The following is a 27,341-nucleotide window of genomic DNA, read 5'->3' on the forward strand; positions in this document are numbered from 1 at the left end:
AAAGGTCAGTGATAAACTGGTGAAAACAAAACCTCCACCGTCACGGCAACAGAAATACGCCCACACTATCACGACACACGACTCCACGCGGCGGTCTTTCAACCGCGGTATTCCATTGGCGGTACACATCGTCGTGCTCAAAATACACACACATTTACAAAACACTGCCACATTGGACAATTCCAAATACCCACACCTGATGCACATACACACACCACTCCCACACACCCAATACAATATAAAACACACACACACAAACCCCCACGACAAAAGAATTCTGAAAGAAGGCCAGAGAGAAAGCACCAGCAAGAACAACAGCATCCACAGGCACACAACACCATCACCCACACAACTTCCACGCACCTCACACAACACACCACTACATATCACCACACTTATCACCACACACTCCACCCCACACATCACCTACACCACCCCATGGCAAGGCAAAGACACCCCAGGTTCTCGGAGGAGGAGCTCAGGGTCATGGTGGAGGAAATCGTCCGGGTAGAGCCACAGCTATTCGGAGCACAGGTGCAGCACACCTCCATTGCATGGACGATGGAGCTATGGCGAAGAATAGTGGACAGGGTCAACGCAGTGGGACAGCACCCAAGAAATCGGGAGGACATCAGGAAGAGGTGGAACGACCTACGGGGGAAGGTGCCATCAAGACACCACCTGGCGGTTCAGCGGACTGGCGGCGGACCCCCACCTCCTCCACCACAACTAACAACATGGGAGGAGCAGGTCTTGCTGATTCTGCATCCTGAGGGCCTCGCAGGAGTAGGTGGAGGAATGGGCTCTGGTAAGTCCAATCATAAATATTACAACCCCCACCCTACCTGCATGCTATCACATACCCCCCCCTCACCCTCACCCCCAGCACCCTAACTCCTCACATATGTCCCAACATCACTAACCACCCATCCCAACACCAAGCCCTGCATGCAACAATAAAGCATGGACACCCATCACTAAAGCATGCCCACTGCACATACCCATACAATCCCCTAAACCATCATTACACAAGGTCCCACAAAGGAATGCAAACACTGGGGTACACGGTCACCCACCCATTGCACACCATGACACACACAGATGTAATAACCATCCTTTTATACCCCTGCAGGACCCCTACCCAATGTCACCGAACAGGAGGGTTCACCCATGTCCACACCACCAACAGAAGAGGCCCACAGTGATGACAGCACCTCTGTCCAACTGGATCTGATGACCAACCCGGCCCATCAGGGACCTCGGGACAGTCGGTTCCCATCACACAGTCACAGGCCACTACAGACCTTCCACCCTCTGGAAACACCAGCACAGCACCCACCTGGCGGGCCCATACCTCCGTCCACAGGACACGTCAATCAGCCGTGTGTCCACCACTACAGGGAACCCAGGATAACCCACAACCCCAACAACAACAGGGACCTGGGGGCAGTGGTAGTGGGCACACTGTCCAGGGGATGGAGGCCCAGGAACACAGGGGAACTGGGAGGGCTGCTGTGCGACAGGGGGTGGACAGGCCAAGGGAACCCACTCTCCACGAGGCCCTCTCCTCCATCATGGGAGCATACGACCACTCCCAGGAGACGATGGCAACAGTACTGGCCAAGTTTCAGGAGACCAAGCGCCTGCAGGAGGAACAGTATATGGGCTTCAGGGAGGAACTCAGAACCATCAGCTCCACCCTGGGCACCATCGTAGGGGTGCTGAAGGAACTTGTGAACACCAGGAGGGACACTGTGGCACTACAAGGGGCCCCTGACACTAGCATGGACGATGAACTGCCCACCACCTCCGCCGGCGCTAGTGGACAGGACGCCCCGCCACAGGACCACCACACCAGCACCCCACCCCCTGAAGAGGGAGAACCACCCCGCAAACGGTCCCTGAGATCCAGGACAAAGACAGAGCACGATGCCAAGACCCCCACCAAGAAATGAGACCACCCTGATTGTCATCCTACTGTCCCACTTTGTCACCCTGTCCATACTTTAACAGCCCCAGCTCCACTTCCTATGCCCATATGGGCAATGCACCTGTGAGACTAATAGACTGGACTCTGCCATGGACATTCCTCCGCCATCACCCCTGACCATTTCACTACCCCATCCAATATTGAGCGCTCAAATAAACACACCTAAAGCACAAAACAATCTGGAGTCTGTCTGTGATTTTGAAATAGTGTATTAGCAATTACAGTGACAAAATGCTTTTTAAATAGTAATGTCAACATACCTATGTAACACAGCTCTAGTACATGAGGAATCTCAGCAGATGTCACACAGTGGGACCCACATCTGTGAAATCGTAAGGGAAAGTGACAACTCAGTGACCATACACTCGGTGAAAACGACACACAGTAGAGAGGTAGTAGTGTTAAAGTACATGTAGTAGGCAGGTTTGTATTCATACCTGTGTCTCACTGGAAATATTGCTGGATCACTGAGTCCCTGTTGTGCAGGCCTTCTTCCTCTGCTTCCTCGTCTTCACTATCCATAGGCTCCACAGCTGCAACAACACCACCATCTGGACCATCCTCCTGCAGAAAAGCAACCTGTTGTCGCAAAGCCAAGTTATGAAGCATACAGCAGGCCACGATGATATGGCACACCTTCTTTGGTGAGTAGAATAGGGATCCACCTGTCATATGGAGGCACCTGAACCTGGCCTTCAGGAGCCCGAAGGTCCGCTCGATCACCCTCCTAGTTCGCCCATGGGCCTCATTGTAGCGTTCCTCTGCCCTTGTCCTGGAATTCCTCACTGGGGTCAGTAGCCATGACAGGTTGGGGTAACCAGAGTCACCTGCAAATGGTGAGGGACAACTGTTAGACACACACTAACCTGGAGGGATATCCCCAGACCCAGACAACCATTCCCACTGTCTTGCTTCCAGGTGCTCACCTAACAGCCACACACGGTGCCTCTGGAGTTGCCCCATCACATAAGGGATGCTACTATTCCGCATGATGTAGGCGTCATGCACTGAGCCAAGGACCAAGGAACATGGCATTCACATGGGAGATGTACTGGTCTGCCAAACATACCATCTGTACATTCATCGAATGATAACTCTTCCGGTTTCTGTACACCTGTTCACTCCTGTGGGGGGGGGGGCAAAGCCACATGGGTCCCATCAATGGCACCTATGATGTTGGGATATGTCCCAGGGCATAGAAATCCCCTTTCACTGTAGGCAAATCCTCCACCTGAGGGAAAACGATGTAGCTCCGCATGTGTTTCAGAAGGGCAGACAACACTCTGGACAATACAATGGAAAACATAGGCTGGGACATCCCTGATGCCATGGCCACTGTTGTTTAAAATGACCCACTTGCAAGGAAATGGAGCACTGACAGCACCTGTACTTGAGGGGGGATTCCTGTGGGATGACGGATTGCTGACATCAGGTCTGGCTCCAACTGGGTACACAGTTCCTGGATTGTGGCACTGTCAAGCCTGGATGTGATAATCAAATGTCGCTCCTCCATTGTCGACAGGTCCACCAACGGTCGGTACACCGGAGGATGCCGCCATCTCCTCACATGTCCCAGCAGACGGTGCCTATGAAGGACATCAGCGAGCACAGAGTCATACAACTCAAAGGTACGTACCCACAGTTTACACAGAACACAGTTCATACACAAAAGGTGGCCTGTATGTGTGTTGAGTCTAGGCCTAGGTCTGTGTGACGCAGTTGAAAATGAAGCCATGTGGGCCCCTGAAATGGCGGCCGCCTGACCTGTAAAGTGGGACAAGGGGATGTGAGGTAACTGCGCTGGCGTTGTACACTGTTGCGGTAGGCGGTCGAAGACCGCGGCGCAATGCTGCATTGGTTAACATTGGACCCTATGGGTCCCAGGAGCCAATGACGATGTATGCCGGTGGTGACGGTACGCACCGCCGCGGACGTGACAGCCATTTTCTATCACTTCAATCACTCGATACCTGATCTTCGACAGGAGAGGACCTACACTGAAAGTGCTGCTGTGACCTCGGTCTGGAAGAGACAATGGCTCGAGTGTCTGGGGAAAGGGCCCCTGCCTTCACATCGGAGGAGTTGGAGAAACTCTTGGATGGGGTCCTCCCCCAGTACACGCTACTCTACGGTCCTCCAGACAAACAGGTAAGTACACTGGGAGCATGCTGTATGGGCTATGCCTGTGTGGAGAGGGCTGGATGTAAGAAGGAAGGGGGCAGAGTGCTGTGTGCATGAAAGACGGTGAATGCCTGTGCCACATGGCAGGGGTAGGGATGGGGGCCAATCAGTTTGACGGTGCAGTTGTAATAACTTCTCATTTTTCCCCTGTACATTTCATGTAGGTCAGCGACCACCAGAAGAAAGATATTTAGCGTGCCATCGCCAAGGACGTCCGGACCCTGGGGTTTACCACAGACGGAGCACCCACTGCCGGAAAAGATGGGAGGACATTCGCCGCTGGAGCAAGAAGACGGCGGAGGCTCAGCTGGGGATGGCCTCCCAACGTGGGAGGGGTGCCCGTTGCACCATGACCCCCCTGATGTTCAGGATCCTGGCGGTGGCCTACCCGGAGTTGGATGGGCGCTTGAGGGCATCACAGCAGACACAAGGGGGTGAGTACACTCTCATTCTGCTGACTTTGCTCACATTACGAGGTGTCTGGGTGGGGGAGGTGGGCTGTGGGTTTCCCTAGGCCAGGGCGAGTTCCGTAGGCAAGGCCCCTCCGTAAGGCAGGCCATGTGGCACCCCACCCCACCTCTGTAGAGTGCCAAGTACAGCTATTCATGCCCCTGTTTAATCTATGTGTGCAGATGTCGTCCATAGCCTTGTAGGCCATTTCCCAGGAATTGAACAGTGGAGCCCAAGAGCGCGGCGTAGTGCAGGGGGCTTCTGTGTCTGTCGTGTCAGCCAACAGTAGTGGTAATGCATGCACTCAACATGTTTTTCTTCTGTCTTCCCCCCCTTTTTTTGGTCTCCCTGTTCTTGTGTGCATTAGCATCCTCAGGCGGAGGAGGAGTGGCACCAGAGCAAGAGGGAGCTGCATCCCACATGGCCCTGGAGGGCGACACTACGGAGTCAGAATTCACCAGTGGGACGGAGGGTGAGGGGAACTCCGCGGCGGGGACAGGAACTGAGACCAGCGGCACGGACTCGTCCTCTGATGGAGCTCCCTTGTGGTGGTGCATCATCTGTGCCCCCCGCATCTACAGTTACAGCCGCCACCCCCCCTACCAGCACCGCCCTCCCAGCAGACCCTCAACCTTTGCCCTGTGCCCGCTCACCCAGGAGGGTGGACATCACCTTCGCCCCAGTTACCTCAGGCCCTGCCCCAGTCACCCCTGCTGCCCTCAGTGAGGAGGCCATTGACCTCCTCAGGTCCCTCACTGTTGGGCAGTCTACCATTTTGAACGCCATCCAGGGTGTAGAGAGGCAGTTGCAACAAACAATTACATTCCTGGAGGGCATTCATTCTGGTCAGGCGGCCCTTCACCGAGCTTTTCAGACTCTGGCCTCAGCACTGATGGCAGCCATTGCCCCTGTCTCTAGCCTCCCCCCTCCAACTTCCGCCACCCCGACCCAATCCCCTGTACCTTTGCCTATCCCAAGTACACCTACAGACCAACATGCACACACCTCAACACACAAGGGAAGCTCAGGCAAACATAAGCACCACACATCCCACAGGCACTCACGCAAGCATCACACACATGCAGACACACCAACATCCACTGCCTCCACTGTGTCCCCCTCCTCCTAGTCTCCCTGCTACCTCCCAGTCTCGTCTACACTCACACCTGCATGCACTACATCCTCAGCCACTACGTCCCTCTCCAGCACACCCACCACCACACCCCGCTCACGTGCAGTCACCACCCCCACTACCATTCACACGTCCCCTGTGTCCTCTCCCAGTGTGTCTGTGACGCCCCCTCCCAAGATACACAAACACAGGCACACACCCACCCAACAGCCAGCCACCTCACGACAGCCTCCAGCGCATGCACCTTCACCCAAAGTCAGCAAACGTACACCTCCTACAGCCACCACCTCTTCCTCCACTCCCAAACCCCCTCCAGCTACCCGTCCCAGTGTGTCCCAAAAACTTTTCCTGTCCACCCTTGACCTCTTTCTCACACCTCCCCCACCCCGTCCGTCTCCTGGGTCCCGAACTAGCACCTCAGTCACAACATCTTCGGGCCAGTGGTGCCTGTAGTCACCGGAATGTGGAGTGCACCGGCCACCAGGGCAGCCAGTGTGGCACGGAGCCACAGCACAGACAGTCCCCCACCTGTGAAGCATCAGAGGGTGGTCAGTGCCCGGTGGGAGAGGGGGAAGACTCCAGCCACCAAAGCCGCTCCCAGGGGTCCCGTTGGGAGTGTGGAGTCAGCTGTTACACCTTCGAAGGTGGGAAGGGCCACAAGAAACCCGGCAAGTCTGGGAAGAGCAGCACGGCGGAGAAGACTGCCATCATCCCCGCTGCCCAGGAGGCCACCGCCAGCACCATCCCAGCTGCCCAGGAGGCCACTGCCAGCCCCAGCCCAGCTGCCCAGGAGGCCATCGCCAGCACCAGCCCAGCTGCCCAGGAGGCCACCGCCAGCACCAGCCCAGCTGGGCCATGAAGGACCGCCAGCAAAAGGCCCGTTGGGCCATGAAGGACTGCCAGCAGCTGAGACCCTGCAATGTAGACCGCCATCTGAAGCACCGCTGAACAGGGCACCGCCATCTGAAGCACCGCTTAACAGGATGAAGCACTCTGGGCACCATGCCCACTCCAGAACCAATGGAGACTGTCATCCACTACCTCTGTCCTCAACAGGATGAAGCACTCTGGGCACCATGCCCCTCCAGAACCAGTGGAGACTGTCATCCACTACCTCTGTCCTCAACAGGATGAAGCACTCTGGGCACCATGCCCCCTCCAGAAGCAGTGGAGACTTATCATCCACTACCTCTGTCCTTAACAGGATGAAGCACTCTGGGTACCATGTCCCCTCCAGAACCAGTGGAGACTGTCATCCACTATCTCTGTCCTTAACAGGATGAAGCACTCTGGGCACCATGCCCCCTCCAGAACCAGTGGAGACTGTCATCCACTTGTGAGACTGTGGCTTTGTACTCCCCAGGATTGAACAGTGGGCAGACGACCCACTGTACAGACTTGTGAGACTGGCTTTGCACTCCCCAGGATTGAACAGTGGGCAGACCACCCACTGTATAGACTTGTGAGACTGTGGCTTTGCACTCCCCAGGATTGAACAGTGGGCAGACCACTCACTGTATAGACTTGTGAGACTGTGGCTTTGCACTCCCCAGGATTGAACAGTGGGCAGACCACCCACTGTATAGACTTGAGAGACTGTGGCTTTGCACTCCCCAGGATTGAAGAGTGGGCAGACCACCCACTGTATAGACTTGTGAGACTGTGGCTTTGCACTCCCCAGGATTAAACAGTGGGCCTGGGCCCCCCTGTGGATTTGGCGTTGTGCACTCAAGCGGCTGAGGTACCCCCCTTTCCCTCCCCCTGAGGTGCCTGTTTAGTTGCTGTCTGATGTCCCTGCAGTGTTCTCTCCATCATGGTCGGGGATATTGTGTGGGCCTCGCCCATACCGTGTGGTCCCAGTGTTCCACGTACTTTCTTTGTGCACTACCTGGACTACTATGCTTGGTATTTATTTTGTACATGTTGAATATATATATTTCTGCCTACTTGTTTTTAATATATTCCAATGGTTACACTAATTTTCTATTGTCTTTGCATTCTTCCAGGGGGTTTGGGGGGTGTAACTGTGATGTATTGATATGCATTAGTGTGTGTGTTGTAGTGGGTGAGGGTGGGGGTGTTGCGTGTGTGTGTCCCTGTTTTTTGCCTCCCCCCCTCCCCTGTGTCGTAGGTGCAGTACTCACCGTGGTCTTCGCCGCCGGCGTTCGTGCTCCTGGTAGAGGAGCAGGAAGACTATCGCAGGTATAATTTGGAGTTCCGGTTCCATGGTGTCCTCGTGGAGTGTGTAGAGGTGAGCGTTTTCCCTTTGAAATTCCAGTTTCCGCCATGTTTTTATCCGCGGTGAATCCGCCCCAGAAAAGGTGGCGGATTGGCCTGTCATAATAGTGTGGGCGGTACATTGTCTCCAGCCTGTCTGTTGGCGGTGACCGGCACGCTGTTTGTTTGTACCGCCATGGCGGTCGGAGTGTTAAAGTGGCTGCCTTTGTTGGCGGTTGCCGCCACGGTCATAATTGCAATTTTTTTAGCACCGGCCTGTTGGCGGTTTTACCACCGCTTTAACACCGTCCGCCAGGGTTGTAATGACCACCTATGTTTTGGAAGAAATATCCATTCAAGATGCCCAATGTTGTTTTGTATTTTTTTGCAGACTATATTGTTCATTAAAGTCGTGCTCTGTACATTTTGAGTTACAAAAGTGCATGTATGACCGTTTAAATGTCTATAGTCTAATCTATATGACAGGAATAATCCAGTTTAGGTACCAGAAATAAGGCACAGTTACATCTTGGCACTCAAAGTGTGAGAGAATCTTTAACACCGAGGCTCTAGCTTCATGTTTGATTGGATATTGGGTTGCACTTGTGGACTGGAGTGTACAGGTATTATATTGTACAGGGGACCCTTATCCCAACCTACATGATTGCAGTATAATGCTGGGGCTTGTACAAGAGCCCAGTCTCCAGCATATGCTTGTTTAACTGCTTCAGGGAGACAGAAGAAAGGCATAATTACATTCTCTTTTTATGGGATTCATCTAACAAAAAGGGCACCCAATCTACCTCAGAAAAAAAGAATGGCTTAGGTGGCTGTTACATTTTCCCAGAAAATGACTTTAATAGTACGTGGTATGTCACCCTCAATTTGGATGTCCAAATCATGAAGTCTGAGGGCCTGATTAACAAAAGTATAGTTAGACAAAAATCTAACTTAGACCAGAATCCTAACTTTACTACTTGTCAGTATTCACAAAGGTAAAAATAGAATAAAAGTCTAATTTAGAGCAAAAGTCTAACTTTACTACTTTTCGATATTCACAAAGGTAAAGTTACTAAGAGTAAAGTAAGAATTTTTTGTCTCAGTTAGACTTTAGGTCAAAGTTAGACTTTTGGTCTAATCTTTCCTTTGTGCATACCTAATAAAAGTAAAGTTAGACTTTTGGTCTAACTTTACCTTTGTGAATCGGGTCCTGAGTATTTGTTGGATTAGTCCTGAAAGTGTATCACGGCTACGTAAATTATAACATTTTTCAGCGGGTTTCAGTTGCAGAGATCCACCCCGTGTTTTCATTGTTTCCTCATTTTGTGTTTGGTATTAACTGTTTCATATTTGACTCCATATGTGTCTTATTGGGCCTGGCTTCCAAATTATCTCAACCTATAAATGTATAGGTGTCAGCAGTAACTTTAGGTAATTAATGCTCTTGATCCACAGAGACACCCTGCGTGAGGCCTTGGCATACTGCCAGCACCGTTGTCCCCCCATTAATATTCCTTGAAATAATTTAGGAAACTATTGCTAAATTGTTGATTCATTTAATTCTCAAATTCAAGGAAGGAGCAGCCTTGTATTCAGTTTCCATCTTCTTCTTCTACCTCCTCTTCTTCACTGTCCACAGGCTCCACCGCTGCCACAAGACCATCACCAGGCTCATCCTCCAGCAGAAAAGGCACCTGGCATCTCAATGCCGGTTTGTTCAACATACAGCATGCCACGATGATCTGGCAGATCTGGTGAGTAGTACAGGGAGCAACCTGCCAGATGGAGGCACCGGAATCTGGATTTCAGGAGGCCGAATGTCCTCTCAAATTATCCTCCTAGTTCGCCCATGTGCCTCGTTGTAACGTTCCTCTGCCCTTGTCCTGTGATTCCTCACTGGGGTCAGTAGCCATGACAGGTTGGGGTAACCAGAGTCACCTGCCAATATCGAGGGACAATGGTGAGACACACACTAACCCTTTATGGACAACCCCATACCCAGACACCTACTCATACTGTGTGGAGACCTTTGGCTCACCTATTAGCCACATCCGGTGAGTCTGGAGTTGGCCCATCACATAAGGGATGCTGCTATTTCGTAAGATATAGGAGTCATGCACAGAGCCAGGATACTTGGCATTCACATGGGAGGTGTACTGGTCCGCCAAACACACCATTTGCACATTCATCGAATGGTAGCTATTTCTATTCCTGTACACCTGTTCATTTCTGCGGGTGGAGGGGGCAAATGCCACATGTGTACCATCAATGGCACCAATGATGTTGGGGATATGCCCCAGGGCATAAACGTCAGCTTTCACTGTGACCAAATCCTCCACCTGTGGGAACACGATGTAGCTGCGCATATGTTTCAGCAGGGCAGACAACACCCTGCTCAACACATTTGAGAACATTGGCTGAGACATCCCTGATGTCATGGCCACTGTAGTTTGGAAGGAGCCACTTGCCAGGAAATGGAGCACTCACAGGACCTGCACTAGAGGGGGGATACCTGTGGGCTGGCGGATAGCTGACATCAGGTCTGGCTCCAATTGGGCACACAGTTCTTGGATTGTGGCATGATCAAGTCTGGATGTGATAATAATGTGTCTGTCCTCCATTGTTGACAGGTCCACCAGGGTTCCTTACACCGGAGGATGCCGCCATCTCATCATCTGCCTCAGCGGTTGTAGCCTGTGGAGGAGAACGGTGAGCAGAAGGTAATTTACCACATAGAGAGCACAACTGTGTCTGAATTAATGTTACAGAAGCAGTATGTGAAATCGAGAGTCAGTATATGTGCCAATGTGTGCTGTGATGCAGTTTGGTGCCATGCCATGTGCCCCCCTGAAATGGCGGCTGCCTGACCTGTGAGGAGAGACAAGGGGAAATGAGGTCCGCCGTGCAACTCGGCATCGGTTATCATTGTGCCCTATGGGTTCCAGGAGCCAATGGCACTGTACGCCAGCGGTGACGGTATGCACCGCCACGGACGTCACCGCCATTTTCTACCCATTCACTTACTTGATACCTGACCATCAACAGGAGAGGACCTACACTGCAAGTGCTGCTGTGACCCGAGTCTGGAAGCGACAATGGCTCATATGTCTGGGGAAAGGGCCCCTTCCTTCACTGCAGAGGAGTTGGAGAAACTGGTGGATGGGTTCCTCCCCCAGTACACGCTACTCTGCAGTCCTCCATACAAACAGGTGAGTACACTGTAAGCATGATGCGTGGGTAATGCCTGTTTGGAGTGTTGTGGATGTAAGGCACATGTTGGGGGGTGCTAAGGCATCCTGGCCTGATTGCTGCATGAGAGATGGTCAGTGTATGTACGTCAGGGCATGAGTGGGAACTGGTGGGCAATGAGTATGACGGTCCGGATGGGTGAGTAATTACATTTTCCGCTGTCTTTACCCTCTAGGTCAGTGCCCACCAGAAGAAGGGTATTTGGCGTGCTATCGCCAAGGAGGTGCAGACCCTGGGGGTCTATCACAGACGGAGCACCCACTGCCGCAAGAGATGGGAGGACCTGCGCCGCTGGACCAGGAAGACAGCAGAGGCCAAGCTGTGTCGGGTTCCCAACGTGGAAGGGGTGCCTGCCTCACCATGACCCCCCTGATGTTCAGCATCCTGACGGTGGCCTATCCGGAGTTGGATGGGCGCTTGAGGGTATCACAGTCGCCAAAAGGGGGTGAGTACAGCTTCAGAAAGCTGACTTTGAGCGATTTAGGAACAAGATGGCTGTGGGATGTGGGATGTGGGCTGTTGGTGCCCCTAGGCCAGGGCGATCATGCCAGGGTAGGTCCCTTATTTACAGGCTGTGAAGCACCCCTACCCCAATGGTACAAGTGGCCAACGACTAGTGTGCAGACTCCTGTGGGTGTCAGGTGTGCAGGTGCTGGCGTTAGGCATTGTACCCCATGGGCTGTTGACTACCTTAGTGAGTGGTTGGGCAAGGACTAGTGCATAGGGCAGGTGAGTGTGTGGTGTGTACACCAATGGTAGTGGTGTTACTGGCATTGACCATGTGTGTCCTCTGTCTTTCCCCCCTTCTTGTTTTGTCACCATGTCCTTGTGTGCATTAGCATCATCTGGCGGAGGAGTAGAGGCACCAGCGACGGAGGGAGCTGCATCACACATGGCCCATGAGGGTGAATCCACTGAGAATGAAGCCACCAGTAGGACGAAGGGCGAGGGAAGCTCCACGACGTGGACAGGAGAGGATACCAGTGACAGCGACTCCTCCTCTGATGGAAGTTCCCTGGCAGTGGCGGACACCTCTGTGCCCACCCCAACAACAGGTACAGCCGCCACCTCCCACCAGCACCGCCCTTCCAGCAGCCCCTCAGCTTGTTTCCCGTGCCCGCTCACCTAGGAGGGTGGGCATCTCCTTAGCCCCAGGCACCTCAAGCCCTGCCCTAGTCAGCCCGGCTGCACTCAGTGAGGAGGCTATTGACCTCCTGAGATCCCTCACTGTTGGGCAGGCAACCATTCTGAATGCCATCCAGGGTGTCGAGAGGCATTTGCAACAAACTAATGCATACCTGGAGGGTATTCATTCTGGAATGGCAGCCCAGCAGAGAGCATTTCAGGCTCTGGCCTCAGCCCTGATGGCAGCCATTGTCCCTGTGTCCAGCCTCCCACCTCCAACTTCCACTACCCCGACCCAATCCCCTCTACCTCAGCCTATCCCAAGCACACCTTCAGACCAGCATGCACACACATCAACACACAAAAGTGGCTCAGGAAAACATAAGCATCATACATCATCACAGAGGCACTCACACAAGCACCATCCCCATGTACGCATACCAATATCCACTGCCTCCACTGTGTCCCCCTCCTCCTCTTCGTCCACCTCCCCCCCAGTATTGCCTCCACTCACACCTGCATGCACTACATCATCAGCCACTGCCTCCATCACCAGAACGCCCATCACAACACACCCCTCGTGAGCAATCACCACCCCCACGACCATTGACACGTCCCCTGTGTCCTCTCCCAGTGTGTCTGTGAGCCCTCCTCCCAAAGTACACAAATGGAGGCACACACCCACTCAACAGCCATCCACCTCACAACAGCCTCCAGCCCATTCACATTCACCCAAACTCAGCAGACGTACACCTCCTACAACCACTACCTCTTCCTCCACTCCCACACCCCCTCCATCTTCCCATCCCAGTCATGCCTCCAGATACTTCCACAGTGTATTGGAAGGGTCATGTGGACCAAAATGGAGTACTGCCATGATTTTCACTATTGGTGTTATTGATGTGGGATTCCTATTGAGAGGCAGAAGATCTGGCTCCAGCTGATGTCATAAATAATAAATTGCTTATTCAATCTAAATTTTAGGATGATATCCCTTTCTTAGATAGTGTTAGGGTCTGGAAAAGGCCTAAACACTTAGGGGGTCATTCTGACCTCGGTGGTAAAAGGCGCTTACCGCCGGTCAGAAGACCGCCATAACACCGCCGCGGTCGCGGTAAACCGCCACGGTCATTCTGACCCGCAACTGGCAAACCGCCAAAAACCCGACATCAACAAAAGTCCGCCACACCAACGGCCAGCGAAAAACTGGCGATGACCAAACCTCCACCGTCACGCCAACAGAAATACGCCCATGCCATTCCGACCCACAAATCCCCGCAGCGGTCTTTCAACCGCGGTATTCCATTGGCGGTACACACCGCCGCGCTCAAAACACACACACCTTTACAAAACACAGCCACATTGGACAATTCAAAATACACACACCTGAGACACATACACACAACACACCCAATACAATATAAAAAACACACCCACATCACCCACAAACCCTTACGACCACAATTGCGACTGAAGGCCAGAGAGAGACAGCACAGAATAGAGTACACCATCACACAGAGGCAAATCACAACATCACCCACACAATATCCACGCGCAAAACACCACACACCACCACACTCACCACACTCTACAACACATACACCACCCCACACCTCATCCACACCACCCCATGGCACCCCAAAGACACCCCAGGTTTTCTGACACAGAACTCAGGGTCATGGTGGAGGAAATAGTTCGGGTAGAGCCCCAGCTCTTCGGGACACAGGTGCAGCACACCACCATTGCCAGGAAGATGGAGCTATGGCAAAGAATAGGGGACAGGGTCAATGCTGTGGGACAGCATCCACGAAATCGGGACGATATCAGGAAGCGGTGGAACGACCTACGGGGGAAGGTGCGTTCCATGGTATCAAGGCACAACATCGCGGTGCAGAAGACTGGCGGCGGACCCCCACCTACTCCCCCAGAATTTACAGCATGGGAGGAGCAAGTCTTGCACATCCTGCATCCTGAGGGCCTCGCAGGAGTAGCTGGAGGAATGGACTCTGGTAAGTCAAATCTTCACTACTTCATTCCCCCCACCCCACCTGCATGCCAAATCATACCCCCACCCTCACCCCCACCCCATCACACCGACTCCTTGCAAATGGCTCACCATCACAACCCACCCATCCCAACACCTAGCCCTGCATGCGTCCACAAAGCATGGACACCCATCACCAAAGCATGCCCACTGCACATAACCATCTCCCCCACAAGCCACCGTCACAACAGCCCCCACAAGGGAATGCCAGCACTGGGGTACACGGCCACCCACCCATTGCACACTATGGCACACACAGAAGCAATAACCATACTCTTATACCCCTGCAGGACCCGAACGCCACCACACCACCCAGGAGGGTCCAGAAATGTCCATCCCACCCCCAGAAGAGGCCCCCAGTGATGACAGCAGCTCTGTCTCCCTGGACCCAGATGACCAGCCCGGCCCATCGGGGACCTCGGGACAGTCGGTTCCCCTCACACAGCCACAGGCCACAGCAGACCTACCCCCCTCTTGGAACACCAGCACAGCTCCCACCCAGCGGGCCCATGCCTCTGTCTCCAGGACACGTCAATCAGCGGTGTGTCCACCACTACAGGGCACCCAGGTTGACCCACCACCCCAACAACAACAGGGACCTGGGGGCAGTGGTAGTGGGCACACGGTCCAGGGGACAGAGGCCCAGGGAAACAGGGGAACTGGGAGGGCTGCTGTGCGACGAGGGGGGACAGGCCCAGGGAACCCTCTCTCCATGAGGCCCTCTCCTCCATCATGGGAGCATACCACCACTCCTAGGAGACGATGGCTACGGTAATGGCCACGTTCCAGGAGATCCAGGTACTGCAGGAGGAACAGTACATGGGGTTCAGGGAAGAACTCCGAACCATTAGTTCCACAATTGGGACCATCGTCGTGGCTCTTAACCAGATTGTCACCACATTGCGGGACCATGTGGCACCACAAAGGGCCCCTGTCACTAGCATGGACCAAGAACAGGCTACCACCTCCGCCGGCGCTAGTGGACAGGAGGCCCCCACACAACAACAGGCCACCAGAACTCCACCTCCTGCAGAAGAAGAACCACCCCGCAAGCGGGGCCTGAGATCTCGGAAGAAGACAGAGTAGGATGCCAAGACCCCCGCCAGCAAAGGATACCCCCTGATGTCATCCCACTGTCCCACATTGTCACCCTGTCCAACCTTAAACTGCCCCTGCTCCATCCTTCCACAGGCATATGGACAATGCACCTGTGAGACTGAAAATCTGGACTCTGCTATGGACATTACTCCACCATCACCCATCACCGATTTTCAACCATGTCCCTAAATTTAGCACTTAAATAAAATCACTTATTGCACTAAAATTATCTGGAGTCTGCTTGTATTTTGAACAAATGTATTAGACATAACGGTGCCAAAATGTTCAGTTACATTGTGATGACAACATACCACTGTCACACAGCTGTAGTCCATGGGCAAACAAAGCAGAGGTCACGCAGTGGGGCCCACATCTCTGAAAACGGAAGGGAAAGTCACAACTCAGTTAACATAAACTGGGGGGAAACTCAGACAGTAGAGAGGCAGGAGACTGTAAGTACATGTAAAATGGCTGTGTTGATTCGTACCTGTGTGTTATTGAAAATACTGTTGTATCACTGTGTCCCTGTTGTCTGTGTCGTCCCCGTCGTCTTCCTCCTCTTCTCTCTCCACAGGCTCCACAGCTGCCACAACACCACCCTCTGGACCATCCTCCTGCAGGAAAGGCACCTGGCGTCGCAAAGCCAGGTTGTGAAGCATACAGCAGGCCACGATGATCTGGCACACCTTCTTCGGTGAGTACATTAGGGATCCACCTGTCATATGCATTCACCTAAACCTGGCCTTCAGGAGGCCAAAGGTCCGCTCGATCACCCTCCTAGTCCGCCCATGGGCCTCATTGTACCGTTCCTCTGCCCTGGTCTGGGGATTCCTCACTGGGGTCAGTAGCCACGACAGGTTGGGTTAACCATAGTCACCAATTAGCCACACACGGTGTCTCTGTAGCTGTTCCATCACATAAGGGATGCTGCTATTTCGCATGATGTACGCGTCATGCACTGACCCAGGGAACTTGGCATTTACATGGGAGATGTACTGGTCAGCCAAACAGACCACCTGGACATTCATGGAATGATAACTTTTTCTGTTCCTGTACACCTGTTCACTTTCATTGGGGGGAACCAAAGCCACATGGGTCCCATCAATGGCACCAATGATGTTGGGAATATGTCCAAGGGCATAGAAATCACCCTTCACTGTAGCCAAATCGCCCACCTCAGGGAAAACAATGTAGCTCCGCATGTATTTCATCAGGGCAGACAACACTCTGGACAAAACCTTAGAAAACATAGGCTGAGACATCCCTGATGAAATGGCCACTGTTGTTTGGAATGATCCACTTGCCAAAAAATGGAGTACTGACAGTACCTGCATCAGAGGGGGAATCCCTGTGGGTTGGCGAATGGGTGACATCAGGTCTGGCTCCAGCTGGGCACACAGTTCCTGTATAGTGGCTCGGTCAAGTCTGTATGTCAGTATGACATGTCTTTCTTCCATTGTCGACAGGTCCACCAGCGGTCTGTACACGGGAACATTCCTCCATCTCCTCGCAAGTCCCAGCGGACGGTGCCTAGGAAGGACAACATGGAGCACAGAGTCAAGCAAACCACAGGTACGTTCCCACAGCTTGCACAGTACACGATTCGCTATGCATTGAATGGCTTGTATGAGTGGCAATGCAAGGCCTAGGCCTGTGTGACGCAGTAGAAATTAAGCCATGTGGGCCCTTGAAATGGCGGCTGCCTGACCTGTGAAGTGTGACAATGGGATGTGAGGTCAATGCGCTGGCGTGGCACACCGTGGCGGTAGGCGGTCGAAGACCGCGGTGCAAAGCCGCATTGGTGAACATAGAACCCTATGGGTTTCAGGAGCGAATGACGAAGTGCGACGGCGGTCGCGGTACGCACCGCCGCGGTACGCACCGCCGCGGGCGTGACCGCCATTTTCTATCAGCTTAATCACTCGAGACCTGATCATCCACAGGAGAGGACCTATACTGCAAGTGCTGCTGTGACCTCGGTCTGGAAGAGACAATGGCTGCTGCGACTGGGGAAAGGGCCTCTGCCTTCACTTCTGAAGAATTGGAGAAACTCGTGGATGGGGTCCTCCCCCAGTATGCGCTACTCTACGGTCCTCCAGACCAACAGGTTAGTACACTGGGACCATGCTTTGTGGGCAATGCCTGGGTTGAGTGGGGTGAATGAACGATGGTACGGAGGGGAGTGTATGAGGCATGCATCAAATGACAGATGAGAGCATGTGCCACATGGCAAGGGTGGGGATGGGGGGACACTCACATCGAGCATGCAGAAAATGATGATATTTTATTTTCTCTCCCTGTATGTGTCACATAGGTCAGCGCCCATCAGGAAGTCGACATTTGTCGTGCCATCACCAAGGACGTCCGGACCCTGGGGGTCCACAACAGACGGGGCACCCACTGCCGCAAGAGGTGGGAGGACATCTGCCGCGGGAGCAGAAAGACCGCGGAGGCTCTGCTGGGGATGGCCTCCCAACGTAGGAGGGGTGCCACTCGTCAATTGACCCTCCTGATATCTGGGATCCAGGCGGTGGCCTACCCAGATTTGGATGGGCGCGTGAGGACATCACAGCAGACACAAGGGGGTGAGTACAAGCACATTCTGCTATCTTAGCGCGCAGTGGAGGTGTCTGGGTGGGGGAGGAGGGATGTGGGTATCCCTAGGCCAGGGCGATTTCTGTAGGCTAGTCCCCTCCGTAAGGCATGGCCCTGTGCCCCCGCCCTCCATCTCTGTAGGGTGCCAAGTACAGCTATCCATGGCCTTGTGTCACCTATGTGTGCAGATGTCGTCCATTGGCTTGTAGGCCAAGTCTCACTGATTGAGTAGTGTACCCCAAGTGCGCGGCGTAGTGCAGGGGGCTTCTGTGTCTGTCCTCTCCGCCAACTGTGTTGCCAATGCATGCACTCAACATGTCTTTATTTCTCCCCCCCCCTTTTTTGGTCTGCTCTTCCTGTTCATGTGTGCATTAGCATCATCTGGCGGAGGAGAAGTGGCATTGGAGCACGAGGGAGCTGCATCTCACATGGCCCCGGAGGGCCATGCAACGGACTCTGATTTCACCAGTGAGACGGAGGGCGAGGGGGGCTCCACAACGGGGACACGTGGAGACATCAGCGACACCGACACGTCCTCGGAAGGGAGCTCCCTTGTGGTGGCGGCAACATCCGTGCCCACCGCAACAACAGGTACAGCCGCCCTCCAAGCACCCCCTCAGCGTTCGCCCCGTGCCCGCTCGCACACCAAGGCGGGCATCTCCTTCGCCCCAGGCACCTCAGGCCCTGCCCCAGTTACCCCTGCTGCCCTCAGTGAGGAGGTCATTGACCTCCTCCGGACGCTCATTGTTGGGCAGTCTAACCTTTTGAATGCCATCCAGGGGGTGGAAAGGGAGGTGCATCGGAGCAATGCATACCTGGAGGGCATTCATTCGGGTCAGGCTGCCCATCAGCGATGGTTCAATGCTCTGGCCTCAGCACTGACGGCAGCCATTGTCCCTGTCTCCTGCCTCCCTCCTCCAACTCCCTCCACCCAGTCCCACTCCCCTGTTCCTCTGCCTATCCCAGACACACCTACAGACCAGCCTGCACACACCTCAACACCCAAGGTCAGCTCATCCAAACATAAGCACCACACATCCCACAAGCATTCACACAAGCAACATCCACATGCAGACATGCCAACAGCCACTGCCTCCTCTGTGTCCCCCTCCTCCTCGTCTCCCTCCTCCCTCCCTGTGACGTCTCCACTCACACTTGCATGCACCACTTCATCAGCCACTACGTCCATCACCAGCACACCCACCAGAACACTCCGCACACGTGCATTCACCACCCCCACTGCCATTTACACGTCCCCTGTGTCCTCTCCCAGTGTGTCTGTCACCCCCTCTTCCAAACCACACAAACGCAGGCAGCCACCCACCCAACAGCCATCCACCTCACGACAGCCTCCGTCACAAGCACCTGCACCCAAAGACAGCACACTTGACTCTCCTACAACCACATCCTCTTCCTCCACTCCATACCCACTGCACCTACCCTTCCCATTGCTCCTAAAAAGTTTTTTCTCTCCAAAATTAACCTCTTTCCATCACCTGACCCACCCCCTCCATCTCATAAAAGTCCAATCTGCACCTCAGCCACCACAACCCCTGGACCTACAAGGACCATAGTCCAGGGATATTGGAGTCCACCACCTTTGAGGGCAGCTACATCGGCCAGCAGCAAAGGGACAGCCAGCCCACCCCATGGGAAAAAATCCAAAAAAGGCAAGGGCCAGCGCGAGAGGACAGAGACGGCAGCCTCCACAGGCACCACCCTGGCACCGTCAGGAAGTGGGGTGCCACCTGGCACATCTCTAAAGGGAGGTAAGGGCCACAGAGGATCAGGCAAGGATTTGCAAGGGCAGCATGGCCGACAAGTCCGGGGGTGAAGGAGTACACCCACGGGCACGGGACACCAGCACAGGAGGGCCCCGCAAGCGAGAAGTCGGATGGCGAGTGAACACCATATATTGGTGATCTGGTGCCCTGGAGACACATGTGAAGAACCGCTGAACAGGGCCCTTCAAGACAAGCACAGCTGAACAGGGCACCGCCGTCTCAAGAACCGCTGAACAGGGCCCTTCAAGACAAGCACCGCTGAACAGGGCCCTTCAAGACAAGTACCGCTGAACAGGGCACCACCGTCTCAAGAACCGCTGAACAGGGCCCTTCAAGACAAGCACCGCTGAACAGGGCCCTTCAAGATAAGCACCGCTGAACAGGGCCCTTCAAGACAAGCACCGCTGAACAGGGCCCTTCAAGACAAGCACCGCTGAACAGGGCACCGCTGTCTCAAGAACCGCTGAACAGGGCCCTTCAAGACAAGCACCGCTGAACAGGGCACCGCCGTTTCAAGAACCGGTGAACAGGGCCCTTCAAGACAAGCACCGCTGAACAGGGCCCTTCAAGACAAGCACCGCTCCGCTGGGCCCTTCCTCTCAAAGACCACTCCGCTGGGCACTTCCTCTCAAGCACCGCTCCGCTGGGCCCTTCAACTCAAGCACCGCTCCGCTGGGCCCTTCCTCTCAAGCACCGCTCCGCTGGGCCCTTCAACTCAAGCACCGCTCCGCTGGGCACCGCCGTCTCTGCACTGCTCCGCTGGGCCCTTCAACTCTAGCACCGCTCCGCTGGGCCCTTCCTCTCAAGCACCGCTCCGCTGGGCCCTTCAACTCAAGCACCGCTCCGCTGGGCCCTTCCTCTCAAGCACCGCTCCGCTGGGCCCTTCAACTCAAGCACCGCTCCGCTGGGCACTTCCTCTCAAGCACCGCTCCGCTGGGCCCTTCCTCTCTAGCACCGCTCCGCTGGGCCCTTCCTCTCAAGCACCGCTCCGCTGGGCACCGCCGTCTCGGCACCGCTCCGCTGGGCCCTTCAACTCTAGCACCGCTCCGCAGGCCCCTTCCTCTCAAGCACCGCTCCGCTGGGCCCTTCCTCTCAAGCACCGCTCCGCTGGGCCCTTCCTCTCAAGCACCACTCCGCTGGGCACCACCGTCTCTGCACCGCTCCGCTGGGCCCTTCAACTCTAGCACCGCTCCGCTGGGCCCTTCCTCTCAAGCACCGCTCCGCTGGGCACCGCCGTCTCGGCACCGCTCCGCTGGGCCCTTCAACTCTAGCACCGCTCCGCTGGGCCCTTCCTCTCAAGCACTGCTCCGCTGGGCACCGCCGTCTCGGCACCGCTCCGCTGGGCCCTTCAACTCTAGCACTGCTCCGCTGGCCCCTTCCTCTCAAGCACCGCTCCGCTGGGCACCACCTTCTCTGCACCGCTCCGCTGGGCCCTTCAACTCTAGCACCGCTCCGCTGGGCCCTTCCTCTCAAGCACCGCTCCGCTGGGCACCGCCGTCTCGGCACCGCTCAGCTGGGCCCTTCAACTCTAGCACCGCTCCGCTGGGCCCTTCCTCTCAAGCACCGCTCCACTGGGCACCGCCGTCTCGGCACCACTCCGCTGGGCCCTTCAACTCTAGCACCGCTCCGCTGGCCCCTTCCTCTCAAGCACCGCTCCGCTGGGCCCTTCCTCTCAAGCACCGCTCCGCTGGGCCCTTCAACTCAAGCACCGCTGACACATTGGCAGAAGGGGCAGGCCCGGATCAGTGTCGGACAGGGCTGCACGATACACTCTGGGCACCAAGACTCCTCCAGTACCGCTGGAGTCTGTCATCCACTTGAGAGACTGTGGCTTTGCACTCCCCAGGATGGCACAGTGGGCAAGCCACCCACTGTAGAGACTTGAGAGACTGTGGCTTTGCACTCCCCAGGATGGCACAGTAGGCAAGCCACCCACTGTAGAGACTTGAGAGACTGTGGCTTTGCACTCCCCAGGATGGCACAGTGGGCAAGCCACCCACTGTAGAGACTTGAGAGACTGTGGCTTTGCACTCCCCAGGATGGCACAGTGGGCAAGCCACCCACTGTAGGGACTTGTGAGACTGTGGCTTTGCACTCCCCAGGATGGCACAGTGGGCAAGCCACCCACTGTCTGGACTTGAGAGACTGTGGCTTTGCACTCCCCAGGATTGAACAGTGGCCATGGAGGCCCCTCGTGGATCTGGCGTCGTGGACTCATGTGGCTGAGGTGCCCCCCCTTCCCTTCCCCCTGAGGTGCCTGTAGTTTTCCTATCTGATGCCCCTGCAGTGTTCTCTCCAATGGATTCGGGTCTCATGTGTGGGCTTTGCCCATGTGTTGAGGACCATTGGCCCACGTACAATGACAGAAAGCCAATTTTGACGGGACAATTTACATATGTGTATAACGTTACGGGATGTTCAACTTACTTATTTACTTAGCCTTACAATATATTTGAATTCCAATAACATATTATTTTGTCTTTGCATTCTTCCGGGGGGTTTGGGGGGTGTCACTCTGAGTTGTTGCTCTGCATTGGTGTGTAGGTAGTTTGGTGGGGGGGGGGGTGTCGCGTATGTGTGTGCCCGTATTCTTTTCTCCTCCCCCCTCCCCTGTGTCGTAGGTGCAGTACTCACCGTTGTCTTCTGCGCCGGCGTTCGTGCTCCTGGTAGAGGAGCAGGTAGACAATTGCTGGTAGGATGTGTAGTTCTGGTTCCATGCTGTCCAGATTCCTCGTGGAGTGTGTAGGGTGAGCGTTTTCCCGTTCGTAGTCTGTTTCCGCCGGAAAAGGTGGCGGATTGGTGAGTTGTGATAGGGTGGGCGGTACATTGTCTGCCGCCTGTCTGTTGGCGGTGACCGCCGCGCTGTTTGTTTGTCCCGCCGTGGCGGTCGGAGTGTTAAAGTGGCGGTCTGTGTTGGCGGTTCCCGCCAAGGTCAGAATTCCATTTTTTGGGCCGCCCGCCTGTTTGCGGGTTGGCCGCCGCTTTAACACCGACCGCCAGGGTTGGAATGACCCCCTTAATGCTGTATTTTTCTATCTCTCCCTGGGTTCATATCTTTGCATTTAAGACAAAAGAGAAATGTCACTTTAAATTGGCACTTTGATAAACAACACACATCTTGTGTCTTTCTAATATCCCATATGGTTTTGTGACACATATATACACATCATTTTTTGTGATGTTGTAACTTAGATAAAGAATTTATATAGGTCTGATATTTTCTAAAAATAATGTTTAAATAATACATTTTAAATTTACGATTTACACATTTTTTTTAATTCCATCATCAGAAGTATGAAATAAACCGCATCACTATCACATTTAAACACAAAAATGCATTACATTATACTGTGTCAAATTTGTCAAGAACAGTAATATACACCTTTTGTATTGGTAAACAAGCTAGCCTCCATTTTCAGTGATGGTGTCGCAGTTATCAATTAAAAATATATTCACACCGGAGAATGGCGGCCATCTGACCTTGCCGTCAGGACATTCGCAATCTGACAGCCATTGGCAGAAATTGACAGTATAATAGGTACAGCACCCCATGATGGACACAATCATAGGATAACGTGTGTGACCGCAATGCATTAAAGGCAATGACTGTGTACGTCTCTATGGACCAAGTATGTTGTGCACATTTACACAGCGCTACGAAAAAGGGTCACTTGCGTCCTAACACTGCAGTCTGCTTCATTTATCATCCCCTGGGAGCCATGATGCCAGGCAAAGCATGTGACAGGGCCCACATCTTCTCAACTGAGGAGTTAGAACTGCTGACCAAGGAGGTTCTGTCCTTGTACAGCCAGTTGTATGGGAACCCAGAGGAACAGGTACATGTTAGAATGGAAAATGTGGTAATAAATAACTTTTTTTTTTTAACACAAGCTAATTTCTCCCTTTTAGTTCCTCAGTGAAGTGTTGTGATTGGAGTGTAGTAAGCTCAATAATTTGGCTCAGAACGATGTTTTTAAATGTCTGTAAATTGAAAGATAAAGTCATCTAAATGAATAACTTAGGTTTTCATTTCAATTTACTCATACATCAAGGTTTTCTATTTACAAATTGCATGCCCCCTAGTTCCAGTGGCCAGCAGACACCGTGCCATAAGTACAAGTCAAGTAATAGGTTTTATTAACAAGACTGCAATCTACTGTAAAATGCATCATGCAAGAGTCATGATTACAAAGACCCCACCATCTTGCAATAACATAAGATTTAAAATAGGTGTGCAAAAAAACCTAGGGGCATATTTATACTCCGTTTGCGCCGAATTAGCGTCGTTTTTTTCGACGCAAATTCGACGCAAAACTAACTCCATATTTATACTTTGGCGTTAGACGCGTCTAGCGCCAAAGTTCATGGAGTTAGCGTCATTTTTTTGCGTGAACACCTTCCTTGCGTTAATGATATGCAAGGTAGGCGTTCCCGTCTTAAAAAATGACTCCGATGCATATGCGTCGTATTTATACTCCCGGGGTCTAAAAAACCCACATTAGCGCCGGATTTTAGCGCCTGGGTCAGGGCAGGCGTTAAGGGACCTGTGGGCTCAGAATGAGCCCAGAGGTGCCCTCCCCTGCCCCCAGGGACACCCCCTGCCAGCCTTGCCCACCCCAGGAGGACACCCAAGGATGGAGGGACCCACCCCAGGGACATTAAGGTAAGTTCAGGTAAGTATTTTTCTTTAATTGTTTTTGTGGCATAGGGGGGCCTGATTTGTGCCCCCCTACATGCCACTATGCCCAATGACCATGCCCAGGGGACAGAAGTCCCCTGGGCATGGCCATTGGGCAAGGGGGCATGACTCCTGTCTTTGCTAAGACAGGAGTCATTTCAATGGGGGTTGGGCGTCGTAAAAAAAATGGCGCAAATCGGGTTGAGGCGATTTTTTTGCCTCAGCCTGACTTGCACCATTTGTGGACGCCCATACGCCATTTTCCCCCTACGCCGGCGCTGCCTGGTGTACGTTGTTTTTTTTTAACGCACACCAGACAGCGCCGGCGGCTAACACCGGCTAACGTAATTGAATAAATACGGCGCCCGCATGGCGCTTCAGAATGGCGTTAGCCGGCGCGAATTTTTTTCAAAAAGTATAAATATGGCCCCTAATCCCCTAGCATGATGAACCTAATTTCTAACATAAAGAGAGCTAGGTATGATACACCTAATCTGCCAGTACCATGTCCATGAAAAAAGAGTCCCCCAACCCTCATTAACTTGGAATGAGGTTCCTAGATCAAACTCTGTGAACGAGATTTCTTAACAGGAGGCAAGCTCAGTCCAAGCCCTTAGAGAAACTTCACATGCTGCCGGTCCTGTCCTGGGGAGCAGGGCTGGTGCTGCCGGTCCTGTCCTGGGCAGTAGGGTGGTGCTGCCGGTCCTGTCCTGGGCAGCAGGGCTGGTGCTGGCGGTGGCATCCTGGGCAGCAGGGCTGGTGCTGGCGGTGGCATCCTGGGCAGCAGGGCTGGTGCTGGCGGTGGCCTCCTGGGCAACGGGGATGATGGCGGTGGCCTCCTGGGCAGCTGGGCGGGTAGCAGTGGCCTCCTGGGCAGCGGGGGTGATGGCAGTGGCCTCCTGGGGAGCTGGGCTGGTGGCGGTGGCCTCCTGGGCAGCGGGGATGATGGCGATCTTCTCCGCCGTGCTGCTCTTACCAGACTTGCTGTCATTTTCTTCTGGGCCTTCCCCACCTTGGAAGTTGTCGCAGCTGACTCCACACTCCCACCTGTACCCCTGGGAGCGGCTTTGGTGGCTGGAGTCTTCCCCTCTCCCGCCGGGCACTGGCCAACTTTTGATGATTGACAGGTGGGGGACTGTCAGTGCTGTGACTCCGTGCCACACTGGCTGCCCTGGTTGCTGGTGCACTCCAGATTCCGGTGACTACAGGCACCACTGGTCCCGGAGATGTTGTGGCTGAGGTGCTAGGTTGGGGCCTGGAGAGTCGGGCCCTAGGAGACAGACGAGGTGGGGGAGGTGAGGGAAAGAGTTCAAGGTTGGACAGGAAATGTTTCTTGGGAACACTGGGATGGGTAGCTGGAGGGGGTTTGGGAGTGGAGGAAGAGGTTGAGGTTGTAGGAGGTGTTCGTTTGATGACTTTGGGTGAAGGTGCATGCGCTGGAGGCTGTCGTGAGGTGGTTGGCTGTTGGGTGGGTGGGTGTGTGCCTGCGTTTGTGTATCTTGGGAGGTGGCATCACAGACACACTGGGAGAGGACACAGGGGACACAGGGGACGTGTGAATGGCAGTGGGGGTGGTGACTGAACATGAGCGGGGTGTGGTGGTGTGTGTGCTGGAAGTAGTGGCTGTAGATGGAGTGCATGCAGGTGTGTGTGTAGACGAGACAGGGAGGGAGGAGGGAGACGAGGAGGAGGGGGACACAGTGGATGTTGGTGTGTCTGCATGTGTGTGATGCTTGCGTGAGTGCCTGTGGGATGTGTGGTGCTTATGTGTGCCTGACCTTCCCTTGTGTGTTGACGTGTGTGCATGCTGGTCTGAAGGTGTGCTTGGGATAGGCTGAGGTAGAGGGGATTGGGTCTGGGTGGAGGAAGCTGGAGGGGGGAGGCTAGAGACAGGGACAATAGCTGCCATCAGTGCTGAGGGCAGAGTCTGAAAAGCTCACTGAAGTGCCGCCTGACCAGAATGAATGCCCTCCAGGAATGCATTAGTTTGTTGCAACTGACTTTCTACACCCGGGATGGCATTCAAAATGGTAGACTGCCCAACATTGAGGGACCTGAGGAGGTCAATGGCCTCCTCATTGAAGGCAGCAGGGGTGACTGGGGCAGGGCCTGAGGTGCCTGGGGCGAAGGGGAGGCCCACCCTCCTGGGTGAGCAGGCACGGGGCAAAGGCTGAGGGGCTGCTGGGAGGGCAGTGCTGTTGTCTCGCCCTCCAGGGCCATGTGGGATGCAGCTCCCTCGTGCTCCGGTGCCACTGCTCCTCCGCCTGATGATGCTAATGCACACAAGAACAGGGAGACCACAAAAAGGGGTGGGACAACAGACGAAACACATGTTGAGTGCATGCATTACCGCTACCATTGGCGGACACAACAGACACAGAAGCTCCCTGCACTACGCCGCGCACTTGGGCTCCACTGTTCAATCCCTGGGACATGGCCTACAAGGCTATGGCCGACATCTGCACACATGGATGACACAGGAGCCTGACTAGGTGAACTTGGCACTGTACACAGGTGGGGTGGGGTGCCACAGGGTCTGACAGAACAAGGGGACCTAACTAGCACACTCGCCCTGGCCTAGGGAAACCCACAGCCCACCTCCCCCACTCAGACACCTTCACTGTATGCAAAATCAGCAGAATGAGAGTGTACTCACCCTCTTGTGGCTGCTGTGATGCCCTCAAGCGCCCATCCAACTCCAGGTACGCCACCCCCAGGATCCTGAGCATCAGGGGAGTCATGGTGCGATGGGCACCCCTCCTACGTTGGGAGGCCATCCTCAGCTGGGCCTCCGCCGT

The sequence above is a fragment of the Pleurodeles waltl genome, chromosome 4_1 (genome assembly GCF_031143425.1).
Source record: "Pleurodeles waltl isolate 20211129_DDA chromosome 4_1, aPleWal1.hap1.20221129, whole genome shotgun sequence".
NCBI lineage: Eukaryota > Metazoa > Chordata > Amphibia > Caudata > Salamandridae > Pleurodeles > Pleurodeles waltl.